General features: G+C 39.3%; 1 long non-coding RNA gene across 1 annotated transcript; it reads left to right on the top strand.

Annotated features, from left to right (window-relative positions):
• The first annotated feature begins 6304 nt into the window (after window positions 1-6304).
• On the top strand, window positions 6305-13401 carry LOC123880776. The gene is made up of 3 exons (XR_006799338.1): window positions 6305-6415; window positions 10358-10362; window positions 13389-13401. It is a non-coding gene; the product is annotated as an uncharacterized LOC123880776 (long non-coding RNA).
• The last annotated feature ends 7833 nt before the right edge of the window (window positions 13402-21234 follow it).

The raw sequence follows: 21234 nt of genomic DNA, 5'->3' as shown, positions 1-21234 counted from the left end.
GTCGCCGGTATTAGACGCAGAGCTGCTACTATTAGGCTTGCTCAACATTTTAATGAATCAGAAAAATTCCCAACATCAACAGCCTGGTCCCTGGTAGGCATAAAATTTCTCCAATCTTCGTCCGCGAGGCGTCGCGTTATCTGTTGCAATCTAACTTGGCTCGTTGTCGCCCCGTTAGTGTTGCCAGTTGCTGGGACTTTCCACTATCCCCGATAAATAGGGAGAGCGGGTCATCACCGGCAAAAGTTTTAATGAATTGCCACAGTAGGTTCTTAGGTACTTTGTTTCGCTCATTTCGGCTGGCGGCCCTATCATACGATATTCTTTGTTTGATTAAAAGGTAAAAACACGATTACTGACATGCCTGGCGTAGCGATGAGCGGATGTTATAAGTTGGAGGTCTCGCGTTCGATTCCCTGTTACGGCAATTTGAGAATTTATAATTCATACTAATATCCAAACTAATAGGTATAACAGGTCGTAATTTAAAAAAAAAACACGACACTGCCTGCTAAGAAACGTAATAGGGTCCCGTTGGCACCCTTTGGTACGGAACAGTGGCGTGCAGGTCATAGAGGCGTAAAAGCACTGCTTACTTTAGGAGAACTAACTCAAACACTACCTAGGTACCTAATAAATGCTTTACCCTGTCTCAAAACTTGTGCAGGCCACTGGTACGGAACCTAAAATACTGCATAATATATCTATTTTCAGCATTGCAGATGACCTTTCCTTCAATTTCACCGACATGTCAGATAAACATCCGAGTTATCGCGTCCTTCGTTCATCTTATCGACACTGAGTATCGACAGCATTCAATCAGCCGTCACTCACTCAAGCACTCATCCTGATATACTCCTGTCAAGCTGATATACTTGTCAAAATGACAGCTCTTCCTCTTGGCAGGCTTGTTGACATCGAGTATTTTATCACACTTAACTGACGGTATTTTATGTTTTCATCATACCTATTCGAAATACGAAAATCGGTATTAGGCCTTAGGGGATAGCGCGACCAAAATTCTATTTTTAACCCCCGACCCAAAAAGAGGGGTGTTATAAGTTTGACGTGTGTATCTGTGCATCTGTCTGTGGCATCGTAGCTCCTAACCTAATTAACCGATTTTTTTTTTGTTTGAAAGGTGGCTTGATCGAGAATGTTCTTAGCTATAATTGAAGAAAATCGGTTCAGCCGTTTGAAAGTTATCAGCTCCTTTCTAGTTACTGTAACCTTCATTTATCGGGGGTGTTATAAATTTTTAATTTACACTTGCCATATTATGAGACTATGAGCTTTCTCTCTTCTGCTTGGTCCACGTTCGCGGTTTAGTACCTATTTGTTTTTTGTTTTTTTCTCATAGGTAGTGATTGAAATATTAAACTGTTTGGTGGTATTTAAATGATGGTAGGACGTTGTTGTAGACGTCTTTAATTGGTGAAAGCTTATGATCGACTCCTCTTACGGACTAACATTAATTATAATAAAATCTTATAAGCTATTGTCTTACAGATATTTCTTAATCTAACCTAAATAATTTTGTATCGCCTTTTGTTCAAATTCAACGCGCAAGCAACCTACATATTACATCTCCCCTGAAAATGTATCCCATTTACCCCTCTTCTTAATGAAAAAAAAAAAAATGTTAGGTGCTACTCCGAATGAGAAGAAAAGCTGATACAATTACAAAAATAAAATCTAATTCTAATCAAAAATTAAAATTAACACGAAGAAAAATATATTTTTTTTTTAACCGCAATTTCTGATGTTCAAGTACATCGATGGCTAAAATGCAATTTATCTTATTCCTTATTTCGTATGGGCATACTTTCAATCTATCTTATAAACAGAAAAATCGTTATGTAGGTACGTCATGTCAAGGATTCATGAACGTGAAGTTCTGAAAAATCCTAGTAAAATAATCTTAAATTCTCAAAAAAAAATCTCAATATATCATCATCGTCGTACCTAGTATGTCTAAGATATCGATTTCAGTTATCGACTTAATTATCTCAAAATATTCTTTGACTTATCAAGTCATCATCATAGGTATACAGTAGTCGTAGCATCTTCGGGTTCCTATTCTGTGAACCTTAAAATTAATCTTTAACATCTCAGGAATTTATATTACCTGTACAGTCACAATAAATCTCTCCTAGTCTTCATATTCCGTTCAAGTTACTTCTTCACATAATATAAATAAATAAACATATAAACAATCGCGGCGCGTACTCTCCTAATTAATATTTAACATAACATGCTTTCAAGCATTATTCATAATACTTATAATCTTCATCATCAACTTATTTCATTCAATAACATTCAACTTTTCATAAAGATTCTAGGTCTTTCACTAACACCAGCGCGGTAGATAATGATCAAGAGTCTAGACAAATATATAGTTGAATGAGGAGGTACAAAATATGCGCAAAATATCGCGTATAAAATTAATAAATAAATAACAATCACCTTCCTACGTCAATATGTCTCAATCCGAAGTAACTATTTGAACATTATTCAAAATATCAATTATACGTAGCACTTCTACAGCCGAAGGGTGATCAAGCCTTGGGTTTGCAGAGTCCTAATTTGTCAAAGTCGAGTAAATCTCTAATCGTCAAAACTAGCACGGAAATACACAAAACATCTGTGCTTCATTAGGATAGAAAACAAAATTCTTCTAATTTCATATTAATTTCCTTATACCTATGTACAAATTGCATCTCAAGCAAAACCTTTGTCTCATAAAACAATGCAATGATGTTTGGGTACGCGTGTGTCGTTAACCGCGCGATGTCACCGTAATAATTCAGTGAATTATTATGTAACTCTGGTTTTAAATCTGAATATTTGCAAAATATTCATTATTTATTAAAGTATTCTAACGTACGCACTATACTAAAAAATCTTACACATAAGTTAAACTTATTGATAGATAGTGGAGCAAGCATTACTTATCTTAAAAAATTTATTACTTTCCTATATTATTGCGTATAAAATTAAATTATTTTCTAAACAAGAAAAAAAATGCAGTGCCTACTAAATATTTATTCTACCTATACCTAATGCCCATTACGAGAAATACATTGCACTTACTTTAACAGCTGTTAGCGATGCATTTATTATTTAATTTCGTGACCGCTATGAAGTCGCTGTCGCCGTGGTCCGTCTTCGACAGGAGTGATTTTTGACATCAGGTCCGAAGGTCTGGAGTCTGCGCCTCTTCTTGCTTCTTAGTGGGCCGGGAAACCCCTGGACTCCTCGAACTGGGCCGGGAATACCCTGGACACCTCCTAGTTGTGGCCGGGATAACCCTGGACGCACGATGATGCTGGGCCGATGAATAAAGCTTTACAAATCTTTTGTAGATTTGGGGTTGATTTTACTGTTGTGTTTCTTTCTTGAATTTTTCTTGATTTGTGCTTCTTGATTTTTAAATTTGATTTTGATTCTTTTGGAATTAATGTGGTTATGCTTCGGTTACATTTTTCCTTCTTGAATCTTCTTGTTTTTTTTTCTTGATTATTTTCTTTTTTGATGTACTTTTTCCTTTTTGTCTTTACAATCTTCATCGGTGCCCAGCCGGTGCGCGCGCTTAGTTTAGGCACGCACCGACTGGCAGGGTCGCCATGAAATATTAAACTGTTTGGTGGTATTTAAATGATGGTAGGACGTTGTTGTAGACGTCTTTAATTGGTGAAAGCTTATGATCGACTCCTCTTACGGACTAACATTAATTATAATAAAATCTTATAAGCTATTGTCTTACAGATATTTCTTAATCTAACCTAAATAATTTTGTATCGCCTTTTGTTCAAATTCAACGCGCAAGCAACCTACATATTACATGATAAAACCTAAGACATTCGGGGCTAAAATATTTTGGTTTTTGGGCGGAGTATATTGATAATTGATATCCTTGCTACGCTCAGGATTCTATTTTAGAATCCTTCGCTTCGCTCTGAATTCAAAATAACGCCCCCTGGGAACAAAATATCACTTTGGCCCCTTGTAACACAAATAACTGTTTTTTCCACGAGGAACAAAATGAGCAGTCTTTACCGTTTCCGAATAACTGAAGATTTTTAATGTTGTATGCATGTTGTATGATTCAAACTATACCGAGAAATTTTATACGTAGGTATGCGATAGTATTTTCCTTATTGCTCTGACTAACATTAACGTACGGGTGTGCGGGCGTCCCGATTGTCATCTCGATTTGTCGCGTACTATAGCTAGTAGCTGAGTCCTGCAACTTCGTCACCATGGAAACTCTGCTTTTCCAGGATAAAAGTAGCCTTTGTCACATCCAGTTCTTTGCTCTGTTACAACATGATTGAAAGACGGTTGTAGATTCATTACGAATAAACCAACAAACAAACACAATATTCGTATCAATGATAATCATATTGGGTAGTGATAGAAACGCATCTAGATAAGTACGGAAGTTTAGCACAATATAATAAAATTGTGATCCCTGTCCATTTCAATGACTAAAATGAATAACTATTTATGCACCAAATGAAACGTATAATGCAGGTGTTTTTGTTCGGGGAAGCAAGCAAATGTTTAATCGGATTCAGTGGGCAATAAACAATATTTTCTAAAAATAAACAGACAGTTTCGGCCTCTATCGGTAGCTATTACGAGGGTTTATTATAATGACCACCGCAGTGAGATTTAATCGAGGCCGCGGACACGTCCGCACCCGATGACAGATAGCAACGAAATGCGTTTAAAACCTACATTTAAGGCTTGGATTGCACGGTGTCCGGTTGCACTCCGGTCCAGTTACATACAAGCTAACCGCTTCCGAGTCGGTCAAACGGCTTGATGTCAAGCACGTAGTTTTGTTTTGCTTGCTAAATCAGCTTGATGCGCCCGTCAAGCAGCTTGAGCAAACGGCACTTTTCTCATTTCTCGAACACTGTCCGAATGTCAATGTCAAGCACGTGAATGCTTATCAATCAAACATTGTAAGCGTTCAACATGCTTGGCTCAAGCAAAAGTCTACGTGCTTAACCGTCTCGGAAGCCCTTAATGCCCTTTTTAAACGTTTTTTAGTTACCCATACTAAAGATTTCTTAGTTGTAGAACAAATGTGTAGTAAACCGCAAGTTTCTAGTCAGTGCCTAGTATCCAAAAGTTTGGGCCGGACCGGAGTGCAACCGGACTTAGTGCAATCTAAGCCTAAGGTCTTAAAGTCGTGCGTGTGCGCATCGAAATTCCATAATGAGCAGGTGGCGACCGTATCGCGACGTGGCGTGTCAACTTAGTGTCTGGATATGTGAAGCGAAATAATTAGCCGCCATTTTGTTTTACAATTCCCTACTCTACCCTGTTGTGTGTTCACGTAATTTGCACAAATGTAAAAACATTTCTATATCTTATCTCGAAATTTAAACTTTATAAAGAGGTGGTGACTTGGGAATTAATTTAATAAACATTTTTGTTTAGCATAACGAAAATACAATGGAGAACTTTTACCTTGGTAAGTATTTGTTTCACAATTTGTTTGAGTTGACATTTCGTAACTAAATTCAATTATGCAGGCTTATGCAGGACAGAGTTTCAATAATGCAGGTTTTATAATGTTCTGTATTTTCTATACTGCCTACTAAATTTCTTAGCGTATTTTTATCAATGATAATTCTTGCTTAACTGAAAGGCGCGCAAAACACCTCTATTTGTTTATGAGACGGGCTACCCTAGGGTCAAATATAGGAAGATTTGAAAGAAAAGTAAGTAAGTATTGATATATAAAAGAAAAAGGTGACTGACCGACAGACTGATCTATCTACGCAGTTTGGCAAGCAGATATCTACTATGACGTGGACATCCGCTAATAAAGTGTTTTTAAAAATGACACCCCCCATGGGGGTAAAATAAGGGTTCAAAAGTGTAGTTCACGCGCAAATTAAACCCTCTAAAAGCATTTAGTTACCTCAAGAAAACCCTACCCTTATGTGATGATGGGAGAGGGCGCGACTCTCAAAAAGGAGAGTAACTAACAAAGTAGTTACAAAGAAATTAATTGAAAAAGCGCAATACTTGAATATTCCTCGCAAATTGAATCCTCTAAAAGCGTGTATAAGGAATTTCTTAAGGACATAGAGCCTACACCGATCGGTAGTCCCTTAGTATTAGCGTATGTGGACACAAAGGGACAACAGAAACAAAAAAGGCCCAGCAAAAACTGTCTGCCGCGCTATCTACAGCTCGCGATCCTGTCTCCAATAATGGCACAGTGAGATGTGTGGAGCAGAAATCTCTTTTTATGTTTTCTTTATCTCATTATTTGAATACTTCAATGGCCCCGATTTGCTGTCTTTCTCTAAACTAAGTTTACAGTATCTGCATCCTCCTCCTTTTAATATTGCTAAAAAAGAACGGGACATGAATTTTACATTTAAAGACTGTAAAAATAGTGCACGCTCGGCGACTGGCAGCTAAAGTCACGAGGTCTGACAGCTCTAAATTAATTGAAAACTGGCAAATTCTGTCTGTACTTCTCATATTACATTAGTGACTCTAAAATTAAGTTGTGCTTAGAATCAGTACCAATAATGGGACAGTTGAATACCTTTTTCTTTTCAGTCTTCATAATTCTGTTGGAAGAAGGTTGAAGACTATGAATGGTTGCGCCCACTAGGACCTACAGAGATTCAACAGTGGATGTGTAGACACAAAACGAATTTAAGAAAGCTCAGTCATTCAGCGGGTGATGAAGAGAGTTTTGCTTGAAGGAGATCTGTAGAAGAACCAAAATAACCAACGGAAGGATTGCAAAGCTAAAGTGTCAATAAGCGTGGTGCATAGTTCGAAGAACTGATACTCATTGGGGCCCTAAAGTGCTAGAATAGTGGACCTCGCACCGGAAAGTGTTGCCAGACCCACTACTAGGTGGACAGAGAGCATTACAAACGATATGCCAGGAGCCGCTGGATTAGGAATGCGTGGCGTGGCGTGTACAAGTCCTTACAAGAGACCTATGCCTAGCAATGGATGTCTATCGGATGATGACGGTGATAATAACGGCAAAATATCAACTATTGACAAACTCAGGAATCTCCATGGATCCCGTGTGCCCAGGTCGGCCCAGTAGAGCACCCTACGCCCGCAGCACGTAAATCTACATCAACGCGCTGTCCCTTCGTTTTGTTCTCATTCACTTAAGGCTCGCACGTCCCCCCTCCCCCCACCAGCCACTGTCACCGCGAAGCCTTATCACAGCATTCTCAATATACCTACCAACAATTACGTACAATAATATACATATACCACATATACCTACTTTCTTTCTTCTTTCTTTCTTTTTTTGCTTTTGCTTCTTTTTACGGTCCCACTTTTTTAATTTACAGATTGGAAATTAGACCTGTTGACGAGTGATGATGCAGCCTAAGATGGAGCGCGGTTGCCTAGAAGATGCCTGTTCACTCTTGACTTAGTAGAGTCACTACGTATTTACGTAGAGTCTCTCGTCACTAGGGTATTCACGTAGTTTTTTTTTATTCATTGCATGGAAAATGAAGCCCTGCACAAGTTATTCAACGAGCTAAGCTAAAAATTATGTACCTACTTGTGTACCCGTAATATCAGAAATTTGGTTTACTATTGTTACTATTGTTATTTTGATATTATTATTTAGATCCTACATATTTGGTAGACTTATTTTTTCAGTGTATTGTGACTTTCGTAAGTGCTTTTATAAGTCTGAAACGAAGAATAAATAAATACAAATACAAATATTCATTATAGGCAAGCGCTTGACCACAATCACACCTGATGGTAAGTGATGATGTGGCCTAAGATGGGACGCGTTTACCTAGCGCGCGGTACAAAAAAAATATATTTTCATGAGCCACAAAATGCGCGACGAATCCACAAAACGATTTTGTGCTCGCGAAATAACCTGTCACCTGTCACTCACGTCACACACGCCGCGGCAGAAAGCGGCGCGACGACTGACAGTTTCATATCATGTCACTGTCAGTCTCCCTGTTCGGATTTGGAACGGTTTGACGGCCGCGCGTCAGCTGATTTTGACAGCTGACAGTTCCGGTGACTGGAACGTATTTCGATTAAACTGGGATATAAGGATGCTTATGTAGCGTTAATAGCTCCTATTCGGAAGGAGTTCGATCCCGGGGACGGCAGTTCTAACTTTTTAGAGTTATGGGCATTTTAAGCAATTAGTATAGTTTGCGACAGGTTGAGATGGCAATCGGGGTATGAGGTGGAAGGCGCTCTGCACAACCGCACGTCACCCGCGCTCGCAACGGGTTAGCGCAGGGGCTGTGCGGGTATGTTACCTGTCGCGTACTATACGTAGATATCATTTGCTTTAACGGCGAAGGAAAACATCGTAAGGAAATCTGCATGCCTCAGAGTTCTCCATAATGTTCTCAAAGGTGTGTGAAGTTTGCCACTTGGGCACTATGGTACAATATCGCTCAAACCTTTTCGTTCTGAGAGGAGCCAGTGCTCAGTAGTGGATTGAGATGATGATGATGATGATGACATGACTTTTCTTTTTTAATGTCAGTTCTATGAAGCATGTGCATTCAAAAGAAGAGTAAGTAGCCACCGTCTAATCAAGCGCGTTCTAATGCTGCATCATTCCCTACTATTTGGTTTGATTGCAGTCAAAAAAAGAAGCATTTTATCAATCTCTCTACTAACTTGGTGGCAGGAGCCTATACTCAACATATTATGGTTTTAATACATACACTTTTATTTGCGACAAAACACATCTTTAATTCAGTGTAAAACACTAAACACCTTACTATGGTACGTGGTAAGTGCAAACTGTTTATTGTTGAGTTATTTTAACAAGAGACAATTCCAGAGATTGTACATAATATCAAGTTATAGACGGGACATAGCAAGGACACTTATATTAGTCAAGAAAAACAAGCCTGTTAGCTACTTTTACTGTTAGAAACCGTTTTCTTACTTAAAATTTTAACTTAAAATTTAAATTTTAATGTTGACACAAAATATCGTTTTCAAGGGCCTCGCACCCGAAGGGTGCCAATGGGACCCCATTACTAGCCTCCGCTGTTCGTTCATGTGTCCATCCGTATCCGGACGGACGGATATGGATTGGTGTTATTTCTTGTACGGAACCTTTTGTGTGCGAGACCGACTCACATTCTATCGATTTTTTAATGCATCGCGCCTAATGCGCATCTAAGTTTATTCTACTTTCAGAAAGCGACTCTACAATTTAAATCTCGTTGGTGAAATGTTAAGTTATTTCAACAAGGGCCAATTCACACTGCACAGTTGTTAAACGGCGCACATATCGTTTAATTGTAGAAATAAAGGAGGAACACATTTCGGTCATTTTTCACTGTGCACATAGTTATTTATTCAAACCTGTGTAATTATGTGTGTATGCGTAATGAGACGATCTGTGTAAAGAGGTGGTCGCACCTGTCGAACACCGTGTAACGTGGTGTAACGTGTGTATGTGTATCTACCAAACGGAAGTCATTTGACAATGTCTTTGGCACTTCGCTTGGCAATTACCTTATGTTAGAAGCTGTGATAGCCTAGTGGTTAGCACGTCCGCCTCCTAATTGGAGATCAGGGGTTCGATCCCGGGCATGCATCCATAACTTTCGGAGTTATGTGCGTAAGTACCTAATTTAATATTACTTGCTTTAATGGTGAAGGAATCGCGAGGAAACCTGCATGCCTGAGGGCTGAGAGTTCTCCATAATGTTCTCAAACGTGTGTGAAGTCTGCCAATCCGCACTGGTTCAGCGTGGCAGACTACAGCCTAAAGCTAAACCCTCCTCATTTTGGGAGGAGACCCGTGCCCAGTAGTGTACCAACGATGGGTTAACCATGATGATGATAGGAATCTATGCTAACTGCTAAGTCATACAACAGATGGTCATAAAGAAAGATTATATTATGCGCACGCGCACCCATCTAATAATAAAATAAATATTGTATGAAGCATGCATTTGTTTTTACCTCCGATATGATCTAAAAGGTGCAGGATAAAAAAGGAGTAGTTTTGCATGCCATCGGGCCGGGGAGGCCGGGGAGGCCGGGGTAAAGGAGTCGTGTTCGTATTAAGCATACAATTGGCCGCCGCACAATCGACGTCAGTTCGGCATGCAAATGCGGTCACCGTTGACCGGACCTTCACATATCTTTCGTTTCGACTACTTATGTGGTGGCATTCCAGAAATTATTATTGGTTCGGTGCCATGGAGACAATGAAAAGAAAATGAAATTAAAGTAGGTACCTATACTCAAGAAAACAAGTGTTATAATCACCATCATCATACCATCGCTGGCTCACGACGCGCATGAGTCTCCTGTCAGAATGAGAGGGGCTCAGTCATAGTCCACCACGCTGGCCAAGACTTCACTCGCCTTTGAGAACATTATGGAGGAGTTTCAGGGCAGGTTTCCTCACGATGTTTTCCTTAACGTTAAAGCTAAGTGATATTTAACCTAAATACCTAAGTACTTACTTAAAAACGCGCATAGCTCAGAAAAGTAATAGGTGCGTGTGCAGGATCGAACCTACAACCTCCCTAGTAGAATGCGGACGCCTATCATGGCTCAGGGATCAGGGAATACTTAGCAGATACTTAAACTGTTTAACACCGTTTCTAAACATAGCAGATTCTATTACGGGCGCGCGCTAAAACGGAAAAGATCATTAACTGAACACCTGTCCCTCAAGAAGCTATGTGCTATTTATACTAACTTAAATGTAATTAAGTTAAACCTATATAAGGTATAAACCTATATAACTGACTGACATGGTTCATCACACCCACCTTCTATACAGCATATTTGATAAATCTTACAATATGACAATATTACTAAACCTTATTTTGCTATAATTCGATAAGGCAAATCTGTATGGTATACAAATACTTACCTTGAATATTACTTTGAATATTATTTAGAATACCCGATGTACCTACTTAACTCATATTCAGTAAATAAACAAATTTCATTTCATTTCATACAACATGCATGTCGCATGCTGCATGTTGTATCATGCAGGTTTGCCTTTTTCAGCGGATTATAGCAAATTAAGCTTTTGATTCTTGTATATCATAGACTTCCGAAAAGTAGCGCCTGCTTCAATATAATATTATGAGGTATGTTGTACCAAATAGCTTACATACGGACGGATATAGGCTACATTTTAATATATATTTATGCTGGAACTCAAAGAGTTCTCACGGAATTGAAAAAAAGCTTAAATATAGGCCAAGTCGCGGGCATAATCTACTTAGTATTTTTATGAAATAAATAATTATTATATTAAGTAGCTTGTACTGTATTATGTAACAAAGGTTGTCAGTTAAACAGTATTGAATTAATAAATGTATCAGCAACATTGCCGGGGGCGAATTAAAAATAGATTAATGAAACTCAATCGCTATACCAATTCAATTAAACACCGTCCATTTTCATATTTACTGTCCGTCAATTGCAGAAAGGCCCTATTTTCATTTAAAATCAATTTAATTTATTTACGTAGGTATAGTTATTGTTTTTCTATAAAATTGGAGAGTTCCCACACAAAAGACTCTTGGTGTTATTTGGATTTCTGTGGTGACGAAGCACTGGTCAATTATTCTAAACTTAAAAAAAAAATTACCATATAGTTGTACCAATAAAGAGAAAAAGAAAGAAAAAGTGGACAGGGAACCACTTATCTCTAATAAGATATCTCTACCAGTGACCCTTGGCAGTGCGAGAGATTGTAAAGGGAGTAGAACAGGTAGAACAATACTTCAAAGTTTGGAACATCGTCGGCGTCGGCGCAAAGTTTGTCTACTCGATTGAGGCAAAACCAAAAGAATGGGTTATGATTTTAGCAGTCTATGTAGCTATGTATGTATCTTGATTAGTATTTATGTGTGTTCTATCGTAGCGCCTTAACTACTGAGCCGATTTTGATGAATGAGGTGTCAATCGATTCGTTATTATGGTCCGAGTTACATAGGCTACATTTCATACGAAAAAAATCGGTCTGATGGATGTTACATTCACAAAAGTGGGGGTCTCCAAATTTTTTTTTGATATTATAGCAAAAATCTAATACTACTGCGCCCCAGGGATGTAGTCGCTCATGTGTTCTAAGCAAGCAGTAAGAAACCTAAGGTCTGGTCACGCAAGGCGACCGTATTGTTGGGCATTCGTTAATATGCTAATACACGGATTCCCCCTTCCTAGTCTCCGTGAGAAGCGTACAGTTTAAGGCATAGATTATGTTTCTATTAGAACTACTAACAGGTTTTACTATGTTAAAATGGTAAAAGCACAGAATAGGTACAAGTAAGAGAATTAGATAGACTAAAGGTCATGGCTCATTTACACGTCATCGTTCCCCCACAACGCGCATGGCTCCATATCAGTTGTTTATTGTACAGAATATGACTTTGAACCCATATTTGGATGTTTATTCTTTAACCATGCGGGAGCGGTGTCGTGTAAGTGAGCTATGTCCTTAACATACTCGTAGGTCTCTTCACTCTTGTAGGGACTAATATTATAAATGAGAAAGCTTGTCAGCTTATCTGACTGTCTCTTGTGTTAACATTCACGACCTATTTTTTAAGCGATTTTAGTAAAATTTTGATACAGAGTTAACTGGTATCCCGAAGACAGACTTCTTGTATCCCGGAAAACCAAGAGATCACACGGGATTTTTAGAGACTCAGCCATTTTTGATTTTGACAAAATTTGGAACAGAAATAGCTTAGGTACATTGAAGGTACGGACATAGGCTTCTTTTTATCCCGGAAATACTCGTAGTTTGAACTTATTCAAGAAAACTCTTATGAAAGGCCAAAAGATACGTATTATGAAGATCCTTAAAAGTAAAACCAAAAGCATGCCTTACAATTAGAAGGCTGTAGCATGTCTACCAGGTATGAGTAAGTCTTTGGCGGCGGGATTTGCGTGCGCGGGCGCAACAAAAACGTCATAATTTACGAGCACGCGGTGACGTTGACTGACACCGCGCCGGTGTAGTGAGCCGTGCGCGCGAGAGCAAGTGCAATAAATCGAGACCGTAGTAGGTATATTGTTACTTTGTTATCCTTCCTGATAGATTAAAAAGTGTTCCGCACTCGAACACATATAAGTACAGAACGTGAGTATAATAAAGAACACTTTTAAATCTGAAACCAAAAATATTTATACGTTATACTAAGCTTATAGGAATCAACCCATCGCTGGCTCACTACTGAGCACGGGTATCCTCTCAGTATGAGAAGGGTTTAGTCATAGCACGCTGGCCAAATGTGGATGGGCAGACTTCACACACCTTTGGGAACAATATGGTCTGAATTATGAACATTATACATCAAAAAGGAGTAAGTATAGTAAATAGGTCATAGTTTTAGAGAACAACCATACCTCTATCATGGATGTAGGTACTCGTAAAAAAATCTTTTGAGATCCAAAAGATCACATAGGTATTTCTCCAAGACAACAACCGTAGAACATATTCATTATTATACAGTAGATTTACTATCGCATATAATTTAAATTTTATATGGACATTTTGCTCATGATCTATCGATCTATTACAAATTCTATTATCCCTGCACGAAGCTCATTACAGTGTTGACACGGTATTAAATAGCGTCTTTAGTCGTTGCGCAGGAGTCGACGTATAATGTAGCGAACATCAAACACGCCGCTAATTCGCGCGACCTTTACACGCGACACCTGTCGTTTGTCGCTCCGCGGACCACACAGTCGGCTATGATGGCTCATAACTACCATTTGTATATCGTATGCGAAGATTCACATAAATAAATTAATTTTTAGAGTTCCGTACCTTAAGAGGAACCCTAATAGGATCACTTTTTTGTTTGTCTATCTGTCCGTCTGTTTGTCTGTCAAGAAAACCTATGAGGAACTTCCCGTTGACCTAGAATCATGAAATTTAACATGTACGTAGGTCTAATAGCACAAGTAAAGGAAAAATCCGAATACCGTGAATTTGTGGTTACATCATAAAAAAAATTAAGTGTTTTCGAAATTTACTTTGGGAGGCCGATTTCTCAATTGTCAAATAACTTTTATCTGGATCACCTTAGGATCAATTAATACAGACACTTTTGAGTATGTATGTGTCTACACACCATCTGAGGCGCACCAAGAATACAAGCAGACGCTTCCCGACTCCGAGGACTGTTTTTCTATCAGACGGCCCTAAATTCAAACCTGTCATCAGTTTGCTTAAAGCTAGACGAATTGAACCAGTTCACTCTGACTGAACCTACACCTTTCAAAGCAGGTATGTAAGTGGAGGTATTGGAAAATATTGCATAGTTCATCACTACAGTTTTATGCACTATGTAATGCATATTTAAAATGATTGATTATGAAGTGCATTGTAATCTATAGTACCGTTGCTTGGTCGCGGTAACGAGGCGCGTTTACACGGAAGCGACGCCGCGACTCGCGCGATGTGACGCGACTCATCAATCTACCGAGCCTTGATACCTTCCCTGGAGTGTACGAACCGACTTGCGGGAATGGAGCTGCATCCATAGCACATGGACATGTCATCTATAGTACCTACCGTTGCTTGGTCGCGGTAACGAGGCGCGTTTACACGGAAGCGACGCCGCGATTCGCGCGATGTGACGCGACTCAGCCTTGATACTTTCACTGGAGTGCACGAAGTACGAACCGACTTGCGATGTCCTGTGCCCATGGACATGTAAATATCTATTAAAATTATGTGTTTATCTATGACAATCTGATGAAACTGCGTGGTGTCATTCTTTCTGAAATTTTGTACTTATAACTAAACTGTGAAACATAGATACCTAGATATTAATTCAGACACTAGTTTAAAAAACTTATTGATTAAATTTAATTGATTTATTATTAAGAAGTGCTAGACTAATTAATTTAAAGTTGAAAAACACCATTTTCCATAAATTTTGTATAAATCACATTAATTAAAAATCTTAATACATCTACCTGCTGTTCGGAATATCGAGTCCAGATCTTAATTACATTGATCTTGTGACAAATGTCGCGGCCATTTTGAACGAGGAGATGTCGTGTTACTAGAGCGTGCAATGCCCCTAAGAACGGCCACATCTTTCCCCATTGGTATAATTAAATCAGTATCTATATGATGGCTATTTTTTCAAACAAAATTCCTGAAAGGCCGGCAACGCATTGGCGGTTCCTCTGGTAATGCAAATGTTCATGGGTGGCGGTAATAACTTAACATCAGGTGACCCGCCTGTTCGTTTGCTCGCAATTTTTACGTAAAAAAAAACAAATATCGTGTTCTATGTTCTATGAAGCTGTCAAAATTAGTATGATATGAGGCATCAAGTTGTAAGCAAAATTGAGTTTCAGCCCGCAAATGCTATTTAGCCAATAGTGAGGCTGAGGTGATTACCCATACCCTCGTCACACTGTAGCTGGCATCAGCAGTTTTTGACATTTAGTTGCATGAAATCATGCAAGTCAGCATGTAAGCGGGATGTAATACTTGAATTGTCTCTGGGCCATTGAGGTTTTTGCTTATTATAGGAACCTATACCTACTTCTAGCAAATATGACCTCCTTCAGCTCCAGGGGGAAAAAGCCGGCAGAAGACCACCAGGCTGAAGAAGAACATCGTGGCTCAAGAATTGACGACAATGGTACGGGAAGAGTACCCGATCTCTTTTTCGCGCAGCAGCGTCCAAGGTGCAGATAGCCCTAATGGTTGCCAACCTCCGGTAGTAGACGGCACTTCAAGAAGAAGAATATACCGCTTGAGTGAGAGGGCTCGTGCGGTATGGAATGGCTGTGGAAGGGTGATACCATGTTAAAATTATTGATTTTTATGTCAACTGTGATCCTCTCGCAACCCGTGTTCTACGAGTAGGTACCTCACAATCCGTCCCAGTGCAACAGTTGGCTCCCATAATTCCAAGTTTATATTATTATTGTTGTAAGATAAAAGCGTTTTTTGTGAGGTTTGCTCCTCCAGTAGGTAATTATTGTCATCTCTTTGTTTTGAGTCGCTCTCGGTTTGACATCTAATGGTTAAGGTGACTTTCCTTTGACATGATGTCAACATCCTAAGCGAAGACAGACGTGTCGTAAATATTCGAACGCTATTTAATTTAATTTTTTTTATTCAAATTCTGTTTTCTTTGACGGCGTTTTTTGATGAAGGGTCACCCACATCTAAAGTCTACCTACTTATATCGATAAATTTGGTTAAGGATAAGAGTAAAAGGATTATCAAGATTTATTAGGACTTGTGAATGAAATAATCACAAGATGATTTAAAAATAAATGTATGTAAATCATGTTTTAATTTTATTCATTTAAGAATGAAATGAAATGAGATTAATGTTAAATTAATGTATTTTACCAATGTTTTGCAGGGTTTAGCTTTAGACCTGGAGTTTGTCTATTACTAAGAAACGTTTGTTTAGAAGATGTACCTATTCACTATTCGCTTTTGCATGAACAAGTATCATTTCATATGCCATTATTAATTTCATATCATATTTTTTTTCCGTGAAGAAAATCCGTCATGGATACCACTGGCCACGGGGCAGCACAGTGGTTATGTCGGACTCCTACCGACTAAATACCTCACGAAGTTCCATCCCTCCGCTGACGACGGAGTACAAGAGACCGACAACGCCTTGTTACTCCGCCAGCGGATGTCCGCCGTAGCAGACCCACCACTGGGACACTACATGTCCACAAACACCGTTAGAGGCATGCCGGAACCACAGCACGCCAAACAACCTGAAGAACACACTGTGCACGACAGACCGCTCTAACGGTGAAGGAAAGCATCGTGAGCAAACCTGCATACCTGAGAGTTCTCCATAATGTTCTCAAAAGGTGTGTGAAGTCTGGCAATCCGCACTTGGCCTGTGACAGACTATGGCCTTAACCCTTTTAATTCCGAGAGGAGTGCTCAGTAGTGAGCTGGCGATGGGTTGATCATGATGATGATGATGAATTTCATACCAATCAAAATATTTCATTTCATTGTGCCTGTCGAGTAAAATGCCGCATCCAATGTAAAGCGTAGTTCACAGTAATGAATAGCGTGCAACGCAGATTGACGCGCGGCTGATTACCGTGCGAACGATATTACCTGTGATATTACGCAGTGTGACCCCTAGACCCTCATTATTGACCTCTCGCTGATACACTTCCGGACATCTTTGTAGACTAAAATGCTCTAGAGCCGAAAACTTGCAACATTTCTGCTGGCGTAGATACCATGATTTGTAATCTTTTTTTTATTGAAAAAAAAATTATAAAAATTATAGTATGTAGCTGTACCCGGCATGCGTTGCAAATTTGCAATGCCATGTAAAAACCTAGCCAAGTGCGAGTCAGACTCGCACATCGAGGGTTCCGTCCTTCTTAGGGGTTCTGTGGTTCCGTACTACAGAATAAGTAAAACGATAAGAATCACTTTTGTTAACGAACCGCAACCTTATGTTATGAAACTTATGAAATAGACCCTCGATTAATATGCAGCAAATACAGTCTAACAACTTTTTGATCTGATTCTTTCTTCATCTTTCTACTATCGTACCGCAAGGTATCGTCAAGGTCTGCACTCTGCACCCGTACTTAAGTTACTTAAGAAATTCTACGGACACGTATGAAGCGACGTGCTTCCTCGTTTCTTATTCGAATCGCTAGGGTATGGAGCGCCCTGGAATCAGTTTTCTCTTCCACTCATAATACAGGTACTTCTATTTATAGGCCACAAACAAACATACTTTCGCATTTATAATAATTGGTAGTGATGCAATTTACCCAGGAAGAGGTTCATCTTCATCGCTAAGATATCGTTAAGTAAGTAGATAATAATTATTATTCAATGCTAGAATATAGCCAGTGTACCTAGCCCGGAGTCATGACTCATGAGTCATGACCTGTGACCGAAATTTACAAGATAGAAAGAATAATAAAATTACCTGTTTATTGCAGAAATTCCTCCATTTACGTTATAAAAATAAAGCGATATACTCAGTAGAAGCCAGCAAACGCCTACGTCATCAACAGTATTTCCTATAAAAGTTTCCTTTCATGTACTTAGATGCATTAAATCCACTCCCGCGCCAATAAACTGCCCACTCTAGCAGCAAGGCGAGCAATAGTCGTCACTCACCCTTCAAACACAAAACATTAAAAATATGCGCCGGCGAGTATGTCCGCATCTAATGGAAGCAATAACTTGGTGTAAGTTAGCGTCTCTCGACCAATTTTATATCTGCGCCTTTATCCTGCGCCCGCGCAGTAATGTAGATAAATTGATCGCCTGAATCCCTTATTGGATTAATTTATGGTAATATGTTCGGATCGCGATAGCCTGTGCCGAGTTACGATTAAACAGTTTTTATGTAAATCCGCCATCTTTGTTCGCAGCAGTTGGTATGATGTGGGGAAGCGGTGCAAGTTACAAGAGGCAGCAAAATGTTACGTGACAAGCAAATAGCAGATAGACAATATGTTAAAAGTACGGTTTACCGTACTAAATCGTTATTTTTACATGATAGTTGAGAAGTAGAGCAAATGGCACGAGTCTTTCCTTTACGCACTAGGTATACCTATCACATTTACACACGGCGTTTGCCTAGTAGATGCCCATTCACTCTTGAGTTGAAGTAGCTATATTAAAAGTAGCACTATCCATCGCATCTGAGTTTCCTTAACGGCCAAAATTAATGCTCAATCTATCTTTAACTTGTCGATAAGTAAGTAACGCTGTTATTTGTCCAAAAGGCTTTTGACGAATAACAACATTGCTAAGTAACTTATCGACAGATTACAGATAGATTGATTTTAATTTTGGCCGTAAGAGGCCCATAGTTAGCGACCTTGTCTCGACATAAAAAAAGATATGTTATTGGAAAAAGCATATTACACAATCGAGGATTATGTAAATGATAAAAGATCGTGGATTTGATTTGTAGCCCGCTTCAGTAACGCGCAGGATTGCAATCACTTGTATCCATGGCATAATATTGTAAATCGAATCTTTGAAAAGAGCAACTGCAGGGTTTGTTAGTGGTTCTTCTCGATGGGAAAGGCAATCCATGCAAACTGCGGAATCAACTCCCATCGGCGGTGTTCCCACTTGATTACAACATGAGGCTATTCAAAGGTCGGACCAACAAATTACTGAAAGGCCGGCAACGCATCGGCGGTTCCTCTGGTGCTGCAAATTTCATGGGCGGCGGTAATCACTTAACATCAGGTGATCTGCCTGCTCGTTTGCACGCTATTTTTTATTTAAAAAAAAACTGAAAAGTTTATTTGAATAAAAATATTTGTATTCTATTCTAAATGTTAGTTTAAAAAAGTAAGGCCCCCGCTACCGCTTATGGCCAGTGCCACACCACAGGTGCTAATCAAACCGCAGTGACATATTTTCTGATTTGATGTGAGCGTCGTTTGTGAATAAAGTGTTGTTTTGTTTCTAGCTGTGTCGTAAGTGTGTAAGCCGCACTAATTTTGACTACTACAAGCCTTAGAAAATCGATAATTTTGCTACTACGAGTCGTAAAAAACGACAATTTCGTCTATTGTGAGTCGTAAAATCAATAATTTGGACTACTATGAATCTTTTAGTAGTCGTATGTATTAAACACATTAAAGTTTGTTAAATCATTTACTTCTAGCGATGACTATAATTTTATGAATATAGCTCAATATGAAAGTTTTCCACTTATGATATAAATGTGGCTAATTCTATTGACAATCTCTAAAGTCTAAACCAAAGTGACAATTTAGTTTCGCGTTTCGCGTAGAGATTATGTCGGCAAATACAACAGAATTAGCATTACCAACGTAGCTAGCATTTTTTTCGTGTCAGCATTAAATATCGAATCTGTTTATCCGTCCCTGAGTAATAGCTACCTAGGTCCCTATTACATAGCCCCATATTGTAATTTTAGGCAGGGAATTAACTTATTAGTGGGAGGTCCCGGGATCGATTCCGGGTATGGTTTGGAATTTTGTAATTTATAAATTACAGGTCTGGTTTGGTGGGAGGCTTCGGCCGTGGCTAGTTAACACGCTACCGGCAAAGCCGTGCCGCCCAAGCGAATTAGCATTCCGGTACGATGCCGTGTAGAAACCAAAGAGGTATGGGTTTAATAAAAACTGCCATGCCCCTTCCAGGTTAGCCCGTTTCTTATAGTGCATCTATCTTAGACTGCATCATCACTTACCAGTTACCACCAGGCGAGATTGCAGTCAAGGGCTAACTTGTATCTGAATAAAAAAATACCTATCCATATCCAGCCTATCCCTATTCTACGCTCCCAAATGACGTATTATATCCTTACAATCGTACCTATCACTTAGAAAATTAGAATTAGATCTCACTAAAGAAGTTGGTGCGTACCTACCTGCATGCATAACAAATCCAAAAGAGCGTACCCATCTACTCCTAGCAACAATCAACAACCCTGCAAGAAACGAGTACCTATCTAAAGCAATCACCCTCAATACCAAAAGCGTGTGGTTAATTGAACATAATATCCTTACAGGAAAACCCTTATTCGTTACTCAGACCCGAGGTGGAAATTGGCGAAGAAAGAAAATATCCTCGAAGTTTCTCCAATAAACAAAGCCGAAGCATTTCGCGATAGCGGGGAAAACGCGTTCAGTACTTAGTATGAAATTTTATATCTCACCAACGTTGATACTGTTCGAACGTCAAAACAATAACGACAAAGTAAAATAGACTTACATAACCTTGATTTAAAGTTCAAAATACAGTACCAATGATTTTAGTTCCGCAAAGTTCCGTTTAGAGCGCTGGCTGTAGATGTATGAACGAATTAAGAGTACTGCCTGAAAATCAGTGCTGTATGCTCTTGTGTAAAAGCATATTGTATTTATTTATTTCTATCATAACAGATAGACCACATTGCAACCCTTGTGAGTTCACTCCGAGTACAACAAAACAGGTCGATCCGCTCCGCCACGACGTTAAGACTACCAAGAGCGCGCGCCAGCGGCGCCTTGTTCAGCAAATTGGTGCGCCCTTGCGGCAGCGCCAGCAGCGGCGGCCTGCGCCTCCGCCACACGTACCGGTCCGGCACTCGAAGGCTCACCTGTCCTAATACGTCCGCATTAAATAACTTGCCTCTTATTATTTTAAAAATATATAGAACAAGCGCGAGTTCCCTTCTAGACCTTATCTCATTGTACCCGACCATACCC

Source organism: Maniola jurtina, chromosome 3 (genome assembly GCF_905333055.1).
Source record: "Maniola jurtina chromosome 3, ilManJurt1.1, whole genome shotgun sequence".
NCBI lineage: Eukaryota > Metazoa > Arthropoda > Insecta > Lepidoptera > Nymphalidae > Maniola > Maniola jurtina.
This window is presented reverse-complemented; position numbering and strand designations above follow the sequence as displayed.